Source organism: Ipomoea nil, unplaced genomic scaffold (assembly GCF_001879475.1).
Source record: "Ipomoea nil cultivar Tokyo-kokei standard unplaced genomic scaffold, Asagao_1.1 scaffold2215, whole genome shotgun sequence".
NCBI classification, from domain to species: domain Eukaryota; kingdom Viridiplantae; phylum Streptophyta; class Magnoliopsida; order Solanales; family Convolvulaceae; genus Ipomoea; species Ipomoea nil.
Window position 1 is genome coordinate 4745 of NW_017618643.1, and position 7687 is coordinate 12431.

Sequence of the window (7687 nt, forward strand, 5' to 3'; positions counted from 1 at the left end):
TTGAGCTTTATGGACGCCTTTAGGGGTACCATAAGATATTCATGCACTCGGCGGACGAAGAAAAGACCGCGTTTCTGACACCGGACGGAGTTTATTGTTACCGAGTCATGCCATTTGGCCTCAAGAACGCCGGAGCCACGTATACCCGAATGGTGGCCCGATTGTTTCAGCACCTGTTGGGAAAATCGATGGCCGCGTACGTCGACGACATGCTCGTCAAGAGCCGAGAGGAGAGCAAACACGCAGAAGACTTGGCCGACTGCTTCAAAGTAATGTTAAGGTACAACCTCCGGCTGAACCCTAAGAAATGCGCGTTCGCCGTGCAAGGTGGAAAGTTCCTGGGTTACATGGTCACCAAGCGAGGTATCGAGCCTAACCCTGAGAAAGTACAGGCCATCGTCGACATGCAGCCTCCCAGCACTATAAAAGACCTGCAACGGCTGACCGGCCGATTGGCCGCCCTTAGCCGCTTCCTAAGCAAGGCGGCAGATAAGACCGTGCCCTTCTTCGAAGCCATGAAGAAGAAGGAAGGATTCGCTTGGACCCCGGAGTGCCAGCAGTCGTTTGAAGAATTGAAACAATACCTCTCGACACCCCCGGTATTGTCTACCCCCCAGGCGGGCGAGCCCTTGTTTCTGTACTTAGCCGCCTCTTGCAAGGCGGTGAGTTCGGTGTTGGTCCGAGAGGAAGAGCGAGTCCAGCACCCGGTTTACTACGTAAGCCGGTCTCTGAAGGCTGCCGAGTCAAGGTATACCGCCTTGGAAAAAATTGTATACGCGTTGGTGATTACCGTGCGCAAGTTGGCGCCCTACTTCCAAGCGCACACCGTTCGAGTACTGACAGACCAGCCTCTCGGAAGAGTTTTGCGAAACCCATCGTCATCCGGCCGCCTGGTAAAATGGGCCGTAGAACTAACCCAATACGGGATTGAATACCAGCCCCGGCCTTCTATAAAGGGTCAGGCCTTGGCCGATTTTTTGGTCGAATGCACCGCGAGTGAGGAAGAAAAGGAACGCGCCGTGGAGAGCTGCCTAGGCGAATGGTGGGAAATGCATGCGGACGGAGCATCAAGTCGACAGCACTGCGGAGGAGGTGTTGTGCTCATCACCCCCGAAGGATTCCGACTGTATTATGCCCTGAGCTATCTGTTCCAAGCCTCCAACAACGAGGCCGAGTACGAAGCTGTGTTAAACGGCCTCCGAATCGCCAGGGCCTTAGGGGTCGAGAGGTTACGAGTCAACTGGCTCTAAGTTAGTAGTCGGGCAAATCTCAGGCACATGCGAGGCAAAGAATGCCCGGATGACTCTATATAGATTCAAGTGCATAAAGTGAATAAATCCATCTCTTCCATTTGTAATCCGGTGTGAGATATTCATAATTTCATATCAAGAATTGTCACAGACTAGCTACCAGTTATAAAGAATTAAAGATGCAAATTATTTACTTTTCATCCTTGTGATTTTCATAAAATATGATGTCTCAGTTTACCAAATGAAAGTTTCCCTGCCTTATACAATTTTTGTAAATCATAAAATGGAGAGACATCTCCCCGTGTTTGACCTTAACAAATATGTGAAAAGTTTCCCTGCTCATCTGTTAGACTGTAGACTACCATTTGAATAAACCATTCCGCAGTCTTCTTCATTACTTTCACTTTAATTTGATTTTATTATTACCCTGTATACATGTGTTTTCTTTTTCTTTTTCTCAAACTTCATATTAATTATATTTTTCATAAACACTTGTAATTCTTTATAAGATAGTATCTATTCTATAAATCTATACTTGTAACGACTTTTATTATTTACATGATAATTAACTCATATTAATTAGTTTATTATAAATTTATATTCTTAAACTATAACTAGTTAAGTCTTTATTAAAGATCAGTGAAGACTGAACATTCAACAAATCAAACAACAACAATAAATCAAACAACAAATAATCAAACTAGACTTAAGGTGTGTGTGTTTTGTTCTACAGTCAACCACATGAGCAGTTAGATAAGAATGCAATTTGAAAAGGCATAAAAAAACATCAATATCTTCTGCTTTCACCAGTGAAGCACATCAAAATCATAACAATAGCAACCACATTTTTTTATAAGCAACAGGAAAGCAAAGCAAAAACACACATAATTTGGGGGAAAAAAAAGGAAAGGAAAACAGCGTTATCACTAATTTCAGACGCTGCCTGACCTGCTGTTACGGTGGCTGTTGAACGCTGGTGAGTGGGCTGCCGGCTGTGACAGGGCTGGTCGTGGTTGGCAGTCGTGGTCAGCGGTCGGCGGAAGCTTCAATCCGCAGAATTGAATTAGGCTGAATGGGGAAGCGTCTCTGTCTCATTTGGAGTCTCAGCTTCTTTTATTAATTTTAGTAAATAAGGGCTGAAATAAAATAAATTCCCTCGTTAATTAAAAAATAAATAAAATAAAATAAACAAAAACAAAATTAAAAAATAAATTCCCTAATGAGACGCTGTTTAAAGAGTGGGGAGAAATAAAATTTAAAAAATAAATCGTGACGGAATAAATTTTGTCGTTAATTCCGTCGAAATATTTACTAAACTAGTATTGTACCCGTGCGATGCACGGATAAGACTTATACAGTAGTAATAAGATTATTTTTCTCATATGATTGAAAATTATTATTCTCTGAAAGGGAAAAGGACATAAAAATAAATTTAGACAAATGAGGACACACAAATAACCAACATATGCACACAACCAATTACAAAATAAACAAACAAATTAACAATGGTTAGAATATAACTCTCTAAAAAAATTAATTAATATTTATAACAATTACAATTATACATAAACATGTCATGTACATATATATATATATATATATATATATATATATATATATATATATATATATATATATATATATATATATATATATATATACACACACACACACACACAAACAAACAATATATATCATAGTGTATTAGCCTAGCTAAGGGTTATCTCAAAAATTCTCAAAAATAAAAGAAAAAAAGAAAAGGGCCAACTGCCAGCCCAACTCTATTTAAGTCAAATCATTATTGTATGGACCATATTTTGTATACAATAAAATAATGTACATTTAGTACACAAATAATGTACTTTTAGTATATTAAAAATGTACTTTGTATTCATGAAAAGTACATTATTTAAAAACTAAAAGTACATTATTTTATATAATGTACATTCAGTACACAAATAATGTACTTTTAGTACATTAAAAATATATTTTCTTTTATGGTCCATACAACACTACGTGGACCATGGTCCACACAATAATTTGCCTATTTAAGTTATTTACATATAACTAAGCCAAATATACTGAGCCCATTCCATATACCCGATCTAGACCACTTCCTACCCCTCCCCTTATCAGTTCTGACTCTCCCGAACGGGAAACTACAGACCACTACCTAGGGGTGAGCATCGGTCGGTTACGGTTAATAACCGACCGATAACCGAAAAAATAACGGTGTTTTTTTAACCTATGTAACTGACCGAACATACACATATAACCGACTGAAACCGATTATGTCGGTTTTGGTCGGTTATTTCGGTAACCGAAAAACCGAGAGTGAACTTCATAATTTCATATTTTCATGCTTCATAGTCTTCACAATAAATGGTTTATACTAATAAATGGTTATCTAACTTACCATGAACTTCATAGTCTTCACAAAACATACTAAATAAACAAACAATATGAACTTCATGGTCTTCAAAATTCACAAGTCATAGCCATACGCCCATACAACCATACTGCTTACTGCCAATCTACTTATCTGCCATAGTTCATTATTAAAAAAAAAAAAAAAATAAGCATGCTTCCACATACTGCCAATCTAAAATTAAAAAAAGAATTTAATACTAAAATTAAAAGGTGAAATAATGAAACAGTGAATGAACTAACATTAGTATGTACTTAATAAACTAACATTTAATAAACTAACATTAGTGTCCTTTCAAAAAAAAAAAAACTAACATTAGTGTGTGCTGAAATAAACTAACAGTGAATAAACTAACATTGTGAATTAGTGTGTACTTAATTCAATAAACTAAATTACTTAAACATATTCTAGAATAAACTAACATATTATATGAATTAACCAGAGTTAATAACACAGAGTTATGAACTAACATATTCGTATGAAGTTATGAACTAACACACTAAGTCAGTAACACTAACACATAATCACAGATACAACACAGTTTATTTCAATTGATTTGTAGTTTTTTTTCGTTCTTTCTATTCGAGATTGGGTTAGTGTTCTGCTACGCCTCTCGGTAAAGACTTCCTAGTTAGCGCTCCGTCGGTCCTTCAAATCAATTATATTGGGAGGTCTAACGAGTGAAAATGGTTCACAGTCCGACTGCTAATTCAAGTTACCTTTCAAAGAGACGAGATTCCGCATCAACTTATTTCGGGATGAAGACATGTCGGCCTTACGACTGCGAATGAAAGTCTTCCTAGCACAGAAAGGAAATGATGATTTACCCAAGTCCTTTGCTAAAACTTCTTGCTTATGCTTTCATTTTGTCATCGAGAGTAGGTTGGTGTGCAGTATACCTATTGGCTGGATGGATTGAATATATATATTCATCAATAAAGTTGCTTTGACGAGAAAGAGCCCTGAGTCCAACTCTCGCTCAGTAAGAATACAAGCCCGAAACAGCCTCCAACCCCTAATTATACGCCGACCCGCTTGACTTTTTGACTTAAGGAAATACGCAGCTAGACTTTGCCAGCTTTCCGGCTTAGACTGATTTAGTGAAGTATGCCAATTAAGATTGCCTTGCTTGGACTGCTCTTTGGACTCACTAGCCTAAGGCTTAGCCAAGACTAATTTTTCCGTTGATAGAAATTTCCACCTTGCCGCTGATTTTGGGATTGAGCTCTACCAAGTAAGGTTACCTCTGAAGTTTGAGAACCAGCTGGAACTTGGATTGCTGAGGCTGTCTAATAAACTATTATAGACAGGATAGGATATTAATACTATCAAAGAAGATGAACTTGCGGGTAATATACTCTAAGACTGACTGACTGGCTTCGAATGAGGCTTTGAAGAAAGAGATAGAGGTTCTCAAGAGCGGATCTTCAAGAGCAAAGACCGGAGAACTCTAAGAGCTGATTTGTCTCAATTAGGCTTTTGACGGCGTAGAGAAAGATATTATTTTTATTGAGGGGATTCCTCTCTACTAGAATAAGGAGAAGATCTACAACCTAGCAAACTAGCCTCCTTCTTACTAGCATTCTTCCGGGTCCTCTCGAACCAGCATCTTCCAACCTGGTGCTCTCACTTCTCGGACTAGTACAGGTCCAAACCAAAGCCAAAGCTCCAAAAGTCTAAGGATAAGTTCCTTCTCTATGGAAGAAAGAGAGTCCCTAGGAAGCTACTGTAAAGTGGCCGTAGGCGGTGAGCCAGTGCCAGTGGTTGAAGTCTAAGATTCAAAAGCAAAGCTGCTTTCTCAGGTTCAAAGAAGGCGAAGCTGTTCAAATTTCCTACTGAAATAGGCAAGCAACGACTTTTGGTCGACTTAAGCCAACTATACTTATTGCTTCGTCTTATGCTTTTGCTATCTGTCTTTCCATCCAACTTTGTTGTTCGCTTTGGGACCTGTTCCACCTTCAGTTTGGGATCTTAGGTTTGTGGGCCTTCTCCTTTGAATTGGCACTAGACTGAAACTAGTCAACTGAGCTATATCAGGGACTTAGCCTTCGACAGGACTGGAATCTTCACATATAAATATGCCTCGAGAGTCGAACTCGAGCACTTCTTACGAAGGCACTTCGTAAGAAGTGGATACCAACTTGGTGTTGAGTTATCTTTTTTGTTACAGTTACGAACGATGGGGAAGGGAAGGCGATGAAATCGTTTATTTGTTTGAAAGACGAAGGAAAGGTTTCACACCCTTAAAAGCAGTAATTCATATGATTTTTTTAAATACAAAATTTAAAGTGAACAAATAGAATTATATAAAATTAGAAATTACCTTGAATATTTGATTATTGAAATTCTGGAGACCTGGATTTATGGACTCCGGCGAACGGCGACTCCGGCGACTCCGGCGACCGGCGACTCGACTCCGGCGTGAGGCGGTGAGCGGCGACCTGCGATTTACGGTTCGCGATTAAGGACGAGCCATCAGTTCGAGTCTTCGAGAGAGGGCTGCGAGCCCGCGATTGCGATTGAGAGACAGAGGGAGGCAGAGAGGGCTGCGGTTGCGCCTGCATTTAAGGTTCCGAGTCTTTGAGCGATTGAGAGACAGAGGGTTTACTGGTTTGGTTTAGGCGAATAGGGCCAATAGGGCAATACGTGATTACTGGTTTTGGCCCTTTTGTATAATTATAATACATACTAGCATTTTGTACGCGCATCGCGCGAAACTTATGTCTAATATTAAAATATTTGTAAGTAACCAAATTTACAAAATTAGTTAAAATTATGTTTTGCAATTTCTTAAAGCGATGATACTTTTGAATTATCATTGATGGGGTGAGGACCCCGGCCCAAGAGATAGGGCCCAAAAGAAAATAGATAGGAGAACTGGGCCAGAGTCGAGAGGAGCCCGAAGAGCAATTGGGCCGAGTCCGGGAGTCGGCCCAGGCCCAAGCACGGGGCCCAGTTCAGAGCTGCTAAGAGGAGTCCAGTAGGAGCTTAGGCCGAGACAAGGAGTCGACCGAGGCCCAAGCCCAGGAAAGGACTCGGCTCAAGGAGCCGTTGAGAGCATTGAAGAGGTTCGTTTAAAAGGGAGCCGTTAAGACATTGAAAGCAGGACTCGGTCAGGCCGTTACAAGCCTGGGAGAGCCGTTGGTCGACCGAGTAATGGCGTCCAACGGCTCCGTATCTTAATTAGCCTTGAAGTCGGCCATTAAAGGCCTTCAAGTCGGTAGAGGAGGAGCCACTATATAAAGGCTCCTCCATTCTTGTAAAAGACAGAGACGATTGAACACCCAGAGGGGGAGAATACCAAAAAGGTTCCGAGTACTCGCATTATCTCCGAGATAGGCATACATTTTACTGAAAGGTGCACCCACCAGCCAAAGGTTGAGTTGGACCTCCCGAAGAGGAGGAGGCTCAGTGGCGTCAGAAGCGGTTATCAACATGATAGTCGGCGGGCCGGAAGGTGGTGACTCAACGAACACCAGAAAAGCCTGGGCCCGCCAGTTATACGTCGGAACGGTGTACTGGCGCGAGGAGAACCCTAAAAAGGTGTGTCGAGAGCCCATTGTGTTTACCGACCGAGATTTACCAGCCGTGAAACACCGCATCGAGATGCGTTGGTTATAGCTATGGACATCAATGGCGTTGTCGTTCGACGAATCCTGGTAGACACCGGAAGCAGCGTCAATGTGCTGTACCTAGAAACCTTCATCAAAATGGGAATGACTCGGGAACAGCTGAGTCCTGTCAAAACTCCCCTCGCCGGTTTTCACAGGGGACTCGGTGGAGGCGGAAGGATCGATCACACTTCCAGTTGAGATCGGCAGTTACCCAGACGTACAGAGACTCAGCATGAAGTTCATTGTGGTGAATCTGGCCTGTTCGCATAACGCTATACTCGGCCGACCGGGTCTCGAGGATCTAGGAGCGTTGATTTCAATTGAGCATCTTTGTTTAAAATTCCTCACGCCAAACGGAATAGGCACGGTGCGCTGTGACCGTAAGGTCGCCCGCG

At 41.4% G+C, this 7687-nt stretch overlaps 1 long non-coding RNA gene across 1 annotated transcript; it reads right to left on the minus strand.

Moving 5' to 3' along the window:
• Nucleotides 1-2038: 2038 nt before the first annotated feature.
• Nucleotides 2039-6312, minus strand: LOC109150153. The gene is made up of 3 exons (XR_002049088.1): nucleotides 6002-6312; nucleotides 3667-3792; nucleotides 2039-2386 (listed from the first exon to the last, which is right to left on the minus strand). It is a non-coding gene; the product is annotated as an uncharacterized LOC109150153 (long non-coding RNA).
• Between the last annotated feature and the right edge of the window lie 1375 nt (nucleotides 6313-7687).